The following is a 12970-nucleotide window of genomic DNA, read 5'->3' as shown; positions in this document are numbered from 1 at the left end:
TGGGTCCCTTGAAGACAGAAGCAGGTGAATTTACTATGAGGAACAAGGAAATGGCAGATGAGTTGAATAGGTACTTTGGATCTGTCTTCACTAAGAAAGACAAACAATCTCCCAGATGTACTAGTGGACAGAGGTCCTAGGGTAATGGAGGAACTGAAGAAAATTCACATAAGGCAGGAAATGGTGTTGGGTAGACTGATGACACTGAATGCAGATAAATCCCCAGGGCCTGATGGTCTGCAACCCAGGGTACTTAAGGACGTGGCTCTAGAAATTGTGGACACATTGGTGATAATTTTCCAATGTTCTATAGATTCAGGATCAGTTCTGTGGATTGGGGGGTAGCTAATGTTATCCCACTTATTAAGAAATGAGTGAGAGAGAAAACGGGAAATTATAGACCAGTTAGCCTGACATCAGTGGTGGGGAAGAAGCTGGAGTAAATTATAAAAGAAGAAATTGCAGAACATTTGGATAGCAGTAACAGGATCGTTCAGAGTCAGCATGGATTTACGAAGGGGAAATCATGCTTGACTAATCTTCTGGAATTTTTTGAGGATGTAACTAGAAGTTGGACAAGGGAGAGCCAGTGAATGTCGTGTACCTGGACTTTCAGAGAGCCTTTGATAAGGTCCCACATCGGAGATTAGTGGGCAAGATTAGAGCACATGGTTTTGGGGGTAGGGTGCTGACATGGATAGAAAATTGGTTGGCAGACAAGAAACAAAGAGTAGGGATTAACAGGTCCCTTTCAGAAAGGCAGCCAGTGACTCGTGACAAGGCTTGGTGCTGGGACCGCAGCTATTTACAATATACATTAATGACCTAGATGAAGGGATTAAAAGTAACATTAGCAAAATTGCAGATGACACAAAGCTGGGTGGCAGTGTGAACTGTGAGGAGGATGTTATGAGCATGCAGGATGACTTGTACAGGTTGTGTGGGTGGGCAGTTGCATGGCAGATGCAGTTTAATGTGGATAAATGTGAGGTTATCCACTTTGGTGGTAAGAACAGGAAGGCAGATTATTATCTGAATGGTGTCAAGTTAGGAAAAGGGGAAGTACAAAGAAATCTGGGTGTCCTTGTTCATCAGTCAGTGAAGAAAGCTAATGGCATGTTGGCCTTTATGGGAAGAGGGGTTGAGTATAGGAGCATTTGAATAAGTAATTTCATAGGAGGGATTTAGGGGGATAAAGGTCAAATGACGAAAAGCCCAATTAGCATGGATAGGCATGGTGATCAACATGGACGAGTGGGGTCAATGGGCCTGTTTCTGGTGAGCGTTTGACGGCACTGGGCCAGTACTTGCTGGAGTTTAAAGGAATGAGGGGGGACCTCATTGAAATGTTCCGAATATTGAAAGGCTTGGATAGAGTGGATGTGGAGAGGGTGTTTCTACTAGTGGGAGAGTCTAGGACTAGAGGTCATAGCCTCAGAAATAAAGGACATTCCTGTAGGAAGATGAGAAGGGATTTCTTTAGTCAGAGGGTGGTGAATCTGGAAATCCTTGCCATAGAATGATGTGGAAGCCAAGTCAATGGATATTTTTAAAACAGAGATAGATGGATACCTGATTAGTTAGGGGTTATGGGGAGAAGGCACAAGAATGGGATTAGGAGGGAGAGATATATCAGCCATGATTAAATGGCGGAGGAGACTTGATGGACCGAATGGCCTAATTCTGCTCCTCTTACTTCTGATCTTGTAACCTTATGATCCCTGTAGTTTGAAACTTACCCATCTGTTATATTGATGAGTGGGAAAGAACTGCAGATGCTGGTTTAAATCAAAGGTAGACACAAAATGCTGGAGTTACTCAACGGGGCAGGCAGCATCTCTGGAGAGAAGGAATGGGTGACGTTTCGGGTCGAGTCCCTTCTTCAGACTGATATCAGGGGAATGGGCGGGACAAAGATAGAATGCAGTCGGAGACAGTAAGACTGGTGGGAGAACTGGGAAGGGGGAGGGGATAGAGAGGGAAAGCAAGGGCTATTTGAAGTTAGAGAAGGGTGTAAGCTACCCAAGCGAAATATGAGATGCTGGTCCTCCAATTTGCACTGGGCCTCACTCTGACAATGGAGGTTGCCCAGGACAGAAAGGTCAGATTGGGAATGGGACAGGGAGTGCTGAGCAACCTGGAGATTAGGTAGGTTAAGACGGACGGAGTGGAGGTATTCTGCGAAATGATCGTTGAGCCTGCGCTTGGTCTCACCGATGAAAAGAAGCTGACACCTGAAACAGAGCACAGAGTGCCAGACCAAGGCCAGACGACAACTATCAGACACCTCTTCCTACCTATCCCTGGACCATGACCCCACCGATAAACACCAGACCTTTATCAGCAGCACCATCACTGACCTCATCATCTCCGGCGATCTACCCCCCCAGTGCCTCCAATCTCATAGTTCCCCAGGCCCGCACGGCCCGATTCTACCTCCTACCCAAAATCCACAAACATAACTGTCCCGGCAGACCCATTGTCTCTGCCTGCTCATGCCCCACCGAACTTATCTCTACCTACCTCGACTCCATCCTATCCCCCCTGGTTAAATCCCTCCCCACCTACGTCCAAGACACCTCACACGCTCTCCATCTCCTTGATAACTTCCGGTTTCCAGGCCCCCACTCCCTCATCTTCACCATGGATGTCCAGTCACTCTGCACTTCCATCCCCCACAAGGATGGTCTCGAAGCCCTCCGTTTCTTCCTCGACCGTAGAACCAGCCAATCCCCATCGACCAACACTCTCCTCCGCCTAGCAGAGCTGGTTCTTACCCTCAACAACTTCTCCTTTGACTCCTCCCACTTCCTCCAAACCAGAGGCGTAGCTATGGGCACTCGCATGGGCCCTAGCTACGCCTGCCTCTTTGTCAGGTACGTCGAACAATCCCTGTTCCAGACGTACACTGGCCCCATCCCCGCACTCTACCTCCGCTACATCGACGACTGCATTGGTGCTACCTCTTGCACCCATGCAGAACTCACTGACTTCATACACTTCACCTCCAATTTCCATCCTGCCCTTAAATATACCTGGACTATCTCTGACATCTCCCTCCCGTTTCTGGACCTCACCATCTCCATCACAGGAGACAGACTAGTGACGGACATTTACTACATGCCCACCGACTCGCACAGCTATCTGGACTACACTTCTTCCCACCCGGTCCCCTGCAAAAAGTCTATCCCCTACTCCCAATTCCTCCGTCTACGCCGCATCTGCGCCCGGGATGAGGTGTTTCAGACTAGGGCTTCCGAGATGTCCTCGTTCTTCAGAAAACGGGGCTTCCCCTCCTCCATTATAGATGAGGCTCTCACTAGGGTCTCTTCTACATCCCGCAGCTCCGCTCTTGCTCCCCCTTCCCCCACTCGCAACAAGGACTGAATCCCCCTCGTTCTCACCTTCCACCCCACCAGCCAGCGGATCCAACATATCATCCACCAACATTTCCATCACCTACAACGGGATCCCACCACTGGCCATATCTTCCCATCCTCCCTTCTCTGTCCTCCTGAGATCGGGGGCCTCGTGCCTTCTGTTGACGGGACGATCTTGGCTCCCGCAGCCGGTGGTCAGGCCCTATGCTTCGTGGCGATCAAGTTCCTGCATCGGGGGGGGATCTCAGCTCTCCACACCGGGCGACCGGACCCCAGGTCGGGGCTGGTCGAATCTCCTGAGACTTTGGAGCTTCCCGACATCAGTCTCTATCGCAGACCTCCCAACGCTTCCGAATTTGGCGGAAAGTTTCCGCTTTCTTATTTCATTTCCGCCATTCCGATTTCACCTCACATTTTTCCGCAAAACACATGCCTCGCCGCTCGCCCCGCGCCTCACGCAGCTGGCCTGGCCTCGCCGATGGCCCGGCCTCGCTTCGGGCCCCGACTCGCCACTTGGCTCGCCTCACCTCACCGCTGGCCCCGACTCGCCACTTGGCTCGCCTCACCTCGCTGCTGGCCTCCCCATGCCGCTGGCCCCGACTCGCTGCTGGGCTCGCCTCACCTTGCTACTGACCTCGACTTGTCTTGCCGATGGCCCCGACTCCCTTTGCCGCTGGGCTCGCCAGAGAGGGGATGGGGTGTGGGGGAGGGGGACAGGGGAGGGGGAAATGGGGGTCGGGGGGTGGAGGAAGGGAGGGGGGGAGGGAGGGGGGTGGGGGAGGAGGGGAGGGGGTGGGAGGAATAGGTGGGGAGGGAAGGGCGGGAGGGAAGGGGGAGGGGGGTAGACGGGAGTGGGGGGTCGGGAGTAGGGGTAGAGTGGGAGTGGGGGAGGGTAGTGGGGGAGGTGGGGAGGGGTCATGGACTTGTGATCTGTTGAAGACTGCTGGAGCAAGTATGTCTTCAATGAAATTAGGTATGTGCAGTTTTAAATGAAGCTTTCTTCATAACTTAATCATGTATTTTGTGAGGAGGAGCCAGCGCTGCCCTTGCAGCTGCGGCTTGCCTGCAGTTCGTTTGTCTTTTGTGTTTTTTGTTGTTTTTGTCTGAATTGTAGTTTAAATATGATGTAGTGTTTGCGGTTGTGTGTTATGTGGGGGGGGGGGGGGTGTGAACTGTAACATTGCCTCTCCCGGACGGAGACGCAACCTTTGTTTCTGTGTCGTGTCTCCGTTCCCGCTGCGGCCTACCACCGGCCATGCACCTGGAGCTGGCGGGCTCCGGCTGGGACCACCTGGGCTCTGGTTCACAGAGCCCGTGGCCCGGACTCACCACCTGCGGCGCTGGCTGCCTTCGGAGGCTGCGGGAGCGGCTGTGACTCGTCTCCGGAGGCTTCGGCGCGGGCCGCGTGGACGTCGGAAGCCCGCAGGCCCCTGGGTGGGGGCCGACATCGGGAGCTCCGGCAGCGGCAGCGTCTTCGCCCGCCCCGAATCGCGGGGCTTGGGTCGGCCTGCCGCGGACCTTTCACCGTCCGGCGTGGTGCTTCAATGTCAGGAGCCCCGACCGCCCCGACTTGGCAACTCCAACAGCCTGACCGCGGGAGAAGACGGCAGGGAAGAAAAAATACATTCTGGCCTTCCGTCACAGTGAGGAGGGACTGGAGGAGACTCACTGTGATGGATGTTTCTTTTGTTTGGTGTTAGTTTATGATAGTATGTGTTATTGCATTTTTATTGATTATTCTTATTGGTCTTATTGTTGAACTGTGGGTAATTTTTCGTTTCACTGCACATTTATGTGTATGTGACAAATAAACGACTATTGACTATTGACTTCTTACTGCTCACCGAATCCTGGCTTAACCCTGGTGAGCTTGCTCCACTCGTGGAACTCTGTCCTGATGACTGTAACTTCTTCACCTCGCCTAGGCTCTCCGGACGCGGTGGGGGCTTAGCCACTGTGTTTAAGAAACATTTCAACTGCCGCCTCCTGAACGCTGATCATTTCTCCAGTTTCGAGGTGCAACTAATTAAAGTAGGCCTAGCCTATCCCCTCTTAATTGTTCTTGTGTATCGCCCACCAAAAATGCATAAGGACTTCATCACCCAATTTGCTGATCTGATTTCTAGCATTTTGCCCAAATTTGACCAGATCATGATTCTTGGTGACTTTAATATTCATGTTTGCTGTCCCACTAAGCCTCTTGTGAGTGAATTTATGCACCTGGTTGAGTCCTTCAATCTGACTCTTCACACCACGGGACCCACTCACAAGTTAGGCCATACTCTCGACCTAGTGTTATCGTCCGGATTCCCAATCAACAACATTGAAACTACCGAAGCCTGTCTTTCGGACCACAGCGCTATCATTTTTGACGCATCTCTGCCTTTATCTCCCGCAAAATCTCATCTCCCTGTTCGCTACTCCCGCGACATAAATTCATTGACTGCCAGTAAATTCTCCGAGGCTTGTACAGCTGCCCCCAACATCTGCACTATTGAGGCCTCTCCCCCCCATCTCAGCACTGAAGATCTCGCCTCTTTATTTAATATGACTTGCTCTTCCATCCTGGATTCTATCGCTCCCCTTAAAATGAAAAAGCCTAAGCCCAAAGGTCGGCCGTGGCTCAATGACACCACCAAAGCCCTAAGAAGGGAGTGCAGAAAATCAGAAAGGAGGTGGAAATGTGACAAGCTTCAAATATCCTTCGAAATTCTGAGAAACAATCATCTCAAATACCAGGAAGCTATAAAGTCTGCTAGAGCACAATACTTCTCCGACCTTATTTCCAAAAACTCTCATAACTCCACGGTCCTATTTAGAACAATTACCTCTGTCATAATATAAGAAAATAACTGCAGATGCTGGTACAAATATTTATTCACAAAATGCTTTGCCAAGCCTCACTGTGACATGTGTATGAAGGAACTGCAGATGCTGGTTTACATTGAAGATAGACACAAAATGCTGGAGTAATTCAGTGGGTCAAGGCAGCATCTCTGGATAGAAGGAATGGGTGACGTTTTGGGTTGAGATCCTTATTCCAGCCTGAAGGGTCGCAACCCGAAACGTCACCCATTCCTGCTCTCCAGAGATGCTGCCTGTCCCGCTGAGTTACTCCAGCACTTTGTGTCTATCTCATTAGTGATATGATGGGATATTGATCTTTAGGGGCATGAAAAGACATATCCAGGACAACTTGTCATTTTCAGTCACTTTACTTTCAGAAATTTGCAATAACTATTTAATCTAGATGTTTGTATGAAGGAAAAACAAAATTAAATGTTACCCCTAGCCGATGCTGAGCAACAGGTCAATGCAAGCTGATGTTTAACCATCTGCAACACATCCACCTCAGCTTGTGTATTTGGAGGGGAAACCATTTGTATTGACGTTGCTAACATAGCTTCCTTAACTTGTACTTTTCATTTTTAACATTTCTTCTACAAACAGACAAATGTATAAATAATCACCTATAAAGCTACACAAAATGTGCAGGAAGAAACTGCAGATGCTGGTTTAAAAGCAAAAAGCTGGAGTAACTCAGCAGGTCAGGCAGCATCTCGGGAGAGAAGGAATGGGTGACGTTTCGGGTCGAGACCCTTCTTCAGACTGATGTCGGGGGTGGGACAAAGGATATAGGTGGAGACAGGAAGATAGAGGGAGATCTGGGAAGGAGGAGGGGAAGGGAGGGACAGAGGAGCTATCTGAAGTTGGAGAAGTCCACGTTCATACCACCGGGCTGCAAACTGCCCAGGCGAAATATGAGGTGCTGCTCCTCCAATTTCTGGCCGGCCTCACTATGGCACTGGAGGAGGCCCATGACAGAGAGGTCAGACTGGGAATGGGAGGGGGAGTTAAAGTGCTGGGCCACCGGGAGATCAGTTTTGTTAATGCGGACCGAGCGCAGGTGTTCAGCGAAGCGATCGCCGAGCCTGCGCTTGGTTTCGCCGATATAAATAAGTTGACATCTAGAGCAGTGGATTCAATAGATGAGGTTGGAGGAGGTGCAGGTGAACCTCTGTCTCACCTGGAAAGACTGTTTGGGTCCTTTGATGGAGTTGAGGGGGGAGGTAAAGGGACAGGTGTTGCATCTCGTGCGGTTGCAAGGGAAAGTGCCCGGGGTTGGGGTGGTTTGGGTAGGAAGGGACGAGTGGACCAGGGAGTTACGGAGGGAACGGTCTCTGCGGAAATAAGAAAGCGGAAACTTTCCGCCAAATTCGGAAGCGTTGGGAGGTCTGCGATAGAGACTGATGTCGGGAAGCTCCAAAGTCTCAGGAGATTCGACCAGCCCCGACCCGGGGTCTGGTCGCCCGGTGTGGAGAGCTGAGATCTCCCCCCGATGCAGGAACTTGATCGCCACGAAGCATAGGGCCTGACCACCGGCTGCGGGAGCCAAGATCGTCCCGTCAACAGAAGGCACGAGGCCCCCGATCTCAGGAGGACAGAGAAGGGAGGAAGATTACGGTAGCGCAGCGGTAGAGTTGCTGCTTTACAGCGAATGCAGCGCCGTCGACTCAGGTTCGATCCTGACTACGGGTGCTGCACTGTAAGGAGTTTGTACGTTCTCCCCGTGACCTGCGTGGGTTTTCTCCGAGATCTTCGGTTTCCTCCCACACTCCAAAGACGTACAGGTATGTAGGTTAATTGGCTGGGTAAATGTAAAAATTGTCCCTAGTGGGTGTAGGATAGTGTTAATGTACGGGGATCACTGGGCGGCACGGACTTGGAGGGCCGAAAAGGCCTGTTTCCGGCTGTATATATATGATGATGATGATATGATATGATTGATTTCGCCTTCCATCACATTGAGGAATGTGGTGGATGTTCATGTTAACAATTTATTTGGGTGTCTTGTTGCTCTTTATTGGTATGACTGTATGGCAAATCAAATTCCTTGTATGTTGTAAAACATACTTGGCTAATAAAGTACTGTTATGATTATAATGATCTTTTTCAGTCCTTTTCATCAAGAATGATGTGGAGAGGATGTTTCAACTAGTGGGAGAGTCCAGGACAAGAGGCAAGAGAATGGGGTTGAGAGGGAAAGATGGATCAGCCATGATTGAATGGTGGAGGTGACTTGATGGGCCAAATGGCCTAATTCTGCTCCTATAACTTATTGACTTATGAATTTAACACGGCCTTAAAAAGGTCAACGAGTTTGCTTGCAGTCCACTATGAAAGACCCAGGGATAGAAAAAAAGTCACCACTTTTTTATCTTATATGGACTCTGCCCAGTTGATTTTAAACACTGGTCCCTTGTTTGTTTATGTTCCCATCAACTCTTTCCCCATTGTTCTCAACCCCAACAGATACAAGAGTGGGCTGTCCAACCATTCCAGGTATCAGTTTGGTGATTGTTCTCCGAGTACTGAATTCATCTTAGTATTAATCAACAGTTATTGGCTCGAAAGTAAATGTTACCATCCATGGGCAGTGTTGGGCAGTGGGCACAAACACAGTAGATTTTCATTAGGACCGAGGACCCCAAATGAATCCCAATTAAACTCAGCCAGTACTTGACATCAGGTTCCAGTTTGCATCAATCCCTCTCAAAGGTACTCAACTGACCTCTGATTCTCTATTTCAAATGAGTTTCATTGTCCCGTGGAGGAAGGAACTGCAGTTTAAACTGAAGATAGACACAAAAAGCTGGAGTAACTCAGAATAGGTGCTGAAACATCACCTGTTCTTTTTCTCCAGAGATGCTGCCTGAACTCCGCTGAGTTACTCCAGCTTTTTGTGTATATCTTTAGTTTCATTGTCCCATCTACAAGTTGTCAATAATCTAACCATTTGATAGTTTGAGAATTAACATGTCAGCATTTAAAGGGATACCAAACTGAAATAAATATTAGGCCATACTATCCATGTTGATAGTTAGATAGCGAGCACTTACTTGGTGAATGGTCATTATGATCAAAGCCTGGAGTGATCCCAGCCAAACACAGCCCTGGACTGACTTTTTTTTTTGCATGCAAGTGTCGTGACGTTCCAGTTTGCATCAATGCCTCTGGAAGGAACTCAATTGTTCTCAAGTTCTCAACTACAAATAAATTGAAGTATTTTGTTGTTAATGTATACATGGATAATTTGTTTTGACATAGCTAATAAATGTGAAAGTCATTCTTTTGCTCCTAGAGCAACTTTTTGAACTGTAGACCTGTGTTTTTGCAGTTCGCTCATGCAAAGCACCAAGAAACCAACAGCAAACAATTTGAGCTCTACTGTCCCTTTTCACCTCTATCCCTCCCACCCTCTGAAGACGTAGATCTGTAGGTTAATTGGCTTCGGTAAAATGGTAAATTGTCCCTAGTGCATAGGATAGTGTTAGTGTGCAGGAATCGCTGCTTGGTGCGGACTCAGTGGACTAAAGGGCCTGTTTCCACACTGTACCTGATCGTCATAATGATACAGCGTGGAAACAGGCCCTTCGGCACAACTTGCCCACACATGCCCCATCTACACAAGTCCCACCTTCCAGCATTTGGCCCACGTCCCTCCAAACTTGTCCTATCCATGTACACCTGCTTGTTTCTTAAACTTGGGATAGTCCCTACCTCAACTAACTCCTCTGGCAGCTCGTTCAATACACCCACCACCCTATGTGTGAAGGTTACCCCTCACATTTCTTCTACGAGTGTCTTTTCCCCTTTACCAGGCAGTGAGTGAGGTCAAAAAACAATGAAAAGAGCCAAGTACTTGTAAAAAGAGTACAATGAGGGTCAAAATATTGGAAAATTTACACAAAATTACCAGTTTCAAGCCTCTTTTAGTGCATATCACAGTAAAAACAGACATTACAAAATAATGTGAATATGTCACTGTATGCTAATGACATTTAAGTAAATTCGCACATTAATTGATAATCAGCCCAAAAAAGTGGTAATTGGCTTTTCTGATGTGTTTTATATTTTAATCCGGTCTTAATTAATTTGGTTATATAATCTTGTACTTAAATTTAATATTTACTCATTACAGTTCCAGTCTGAATTACAATTAGTCTGAAGAAGGGTCTCGACCCGAAACGTCACCCATTCCTTCTCTCCTGAGATGCTGCCTGACCTGCTGAGTTACTCCAGCATTTTGTGAATAAATACCTTCGATTTGTACCAGCATCTGCAGTTATTTTCTTATACTACAGTTCAACCACTGATTTTCTGGCACTCTTGGTTCCAGAGTTTTGCTGGTTTATCCAGCAGGCCAAGGAAATCAGCTATGGGGATAGATGTGGTAGCTCCAGCTGGGCCGGAGTTCCAGAGCCCCGGCCGCAGATTGCAAATTCAACCCACCGATCGGCCATGGAAGTCCCGATGAGGTCGAGATTGGCTGCTTTGCCCAGCCCAGGTGTCACATTTTCGGGGAGACTTCCAGTGCGCGGGGGATTTCTCACGGAACCCCTAGCGACCTAGTGTTCATTACAAGTCTACGAATCGGGTTTTTTTCGATCCGATTTCTCCGTTTATTCGGCAAAGTGAAAAACGCGAAAATCAAGCGAAAAGCGCGGAAAATTGATTTTTAAAAACGCAGAAATCCGCGGAAACGCAGAAAGTTCACATGCCTGCTTTACCTGGCTTGAAACTATGTGTGTTCTGGTCCAATCTAATTTAATCTACTCATGTACTTGCCTAAATGTTTCTCGGATGTAGTGATAGCTCACTAAGGCGACGACAAACCTCTTCACTCAGAGGGTGATAAATCATAGGAATTCTCCACCACAGAGGGTTGTGAAGTTATTAAGGTAGATGGGTTTCTCCACGTGGATCCACGAAGGCGAACGGCGGACAAGCGACCTCGTGCCGTTTGGCGGCAAAAGCCCAACGGCTAAAATGCCGGCGCGAGATGCCCGGCTCCTGTCACTCGCCAGCCTGAACAAGCCCCGCCCCTAACCAGCAACAAGCCCCGCCCCTAACCAGCAACAAGCCCCGCCCCAACCAACAGCCACGCTAATAGCCCGCAATAAGCCCCACCCCTAATCTGCAAAAAGTCCCGGCTCTAACCAGCAACAAGCCCCGCCCCAACCAACAAGTCACGCCCCAACCAACAAGCCACGCCAATAGCTCGCAACAAGCCCCACCCCTACCTAACCCGCAAACAAGCCCCACCCCTAACCCGCCCCTAACCAGCAACAAGCCCCGTCCCAACCAACAAGTCACTCCCCAACCAACAAGCCCTGCCCCAACCAAGAAGTCACGTCCCAACCAACAAGCCACGCCAATAGCCCGCAACAAGCCCCACTCCTTACCTGCAACAAGCCCCGCCCCAACCAACAAGCCCCGCCCCAACCAACAAGCCACGGCGATAGCCCGCAACAAGCCCCACCCCAAACCCGAAACAAGGCCCGCCCCCACCTCTGAACATGCCCCGCCCCCTCCCCAGAACAAGCCCCGTCAATAGCCCGCAACAAGCCCCACCCCTAACCCGAAACATGCCCCGCCCCCTAACGAACAACAAGCCCCCACCCTCCCAGCATTAAACGACTGTGATGGCAGTGGTTCACTTTGGGATATTCACACTGCACAGCTTTACCCGACATTTCCTTTCTCCTCATTACTTCCTCCTCCTCTTCCGACAGGACATTCCCTCCCCAAATAGCTTCCATCTCCCGTCATGGCGGTCACCGCGCTCGTGCCCGCGGAGGGCGGGCGGTTTGTCGTGGGCGCGTGGGCGCGCGGGCGGGCGCTCGAGCGGCAGCGGCAGCGGGAGGTGGAAGACTGCCGCTCCGTGAGTTATACAGCCTGGCGGTATCACCCCGGTGCGGAGGGTGGAGGACATTACCACGGAGGTAAAGGTGGGTGGTGAGGCCGCGGGAGAAGGAGGGGGACCAAGTTGAAGGGCGATTGGCCATGGAATGTAGACTGTGGGGGAGGGCGGAGAGGAATAGTGGCATGGCCAGTGGACAGAGGGGCAAGGCTTTGGCCAGTGGACACAGGGGCAAGGCTTTGGCCAGTGGACAGAGGGGCAAGGCTTGGGCCAGTGGACAGAGGGGCAAGGCTTTGGCCAGTGGGTAGAGGGACAAGGCTTTGGCCAGTGGACAGAGGGGCAAGGCTTTGGCCAGTGGACAGAGGGGCAAGGCTTTGGCCAGTGGACAGAGGGGCAAGGCTTTGGCCAGTGGGTAGAGGGACAAGGCTTTGGCCAGTGGACAGAGGGGCAAGGCTTTGGCCAGTAGACAGAGAGGCAAGGTTTTGAAAAGACAGAGGGGCAAACTGATGGTCTGTGGACAGAGGCATAGCTTTGGCTAGTGGGCAGAGGGGCGAAATAGTGGCCAGTGGATGGAGTGGCTAGGCGGTGGCCGGTTAACAGAGGGGTGAGGGCCAGTGGACTGCGAGGTGGTGGCCAGTGGATGGAGGGACGATGCAGATAGTGGTTCTCCGGGCGAGGCGGATGGGGCAGTGGGCAAAGGGGTAAGGTGTGTATGGCCAGTGGATGGAGAGATGAGGTGGTGGCCTGTTGACAGAGGTATGAGGTGGGGGTTCAGTAGATGGAGGGGCGAGGTGGGTAGGGCGGAGGGTAGCCAGTGGATGGAGAGGCGAGCTAGTGCCTAGTAGACGGAGGGAGAAGATGAGGGTGGCAAGGAATGGGCAGCTCT

At 50.3% G+C, this 12970-nt stretch overlaps 1 protein-coding gene across 2 annotated transcripts in view; it reads left to right on the top strand.

Moving 5' to 3' along the window:
* The first annotated feature begins 12041 nt into the window (after positions 1–12041).
* The window catches only part of LOC144611427 (carnitine O-palmitoyltransferase 1, liver isoform-like), a 79973-nt gene continuing 79044 nt past the window's right edge, over positions 12042–12970 (top strand). The window contains exon 1 of one of the 2 annotated variants that reach the window (XM_078430506.1): positions 12042–12166. The gene's annotated coding sequence lies outside the window, so the exon portion shown is untranslated. Of the gene's footprint in view, positions 12173–12970 lie in introns of both variants that reach the window. The other variant, XM_078430507.1, reaches the window with a different exon arrangement.

Source organism: Rhinoraja longicauda, chromosome 40, assembly GCF_053455715.1.
Source record: "Rhinoraja longicauda isolate Sanriku21f chromosome 40, sRhiLon1.1, whole genome shotgun sequence".
In the NCBI taxonomy this organism is placed as follows: Eukaryota; Metazoa; Chordata; class Chondrichthyes; order Rajiformes; family Arhynchobatidae; genus Rhinoraja; species Rhinoraja longicauda.
The sequence above is the reverse complement of the archived record's forward strand: the minus strand, read 5'-3'. Positions and strand labels throughout refer to the sequence as shown.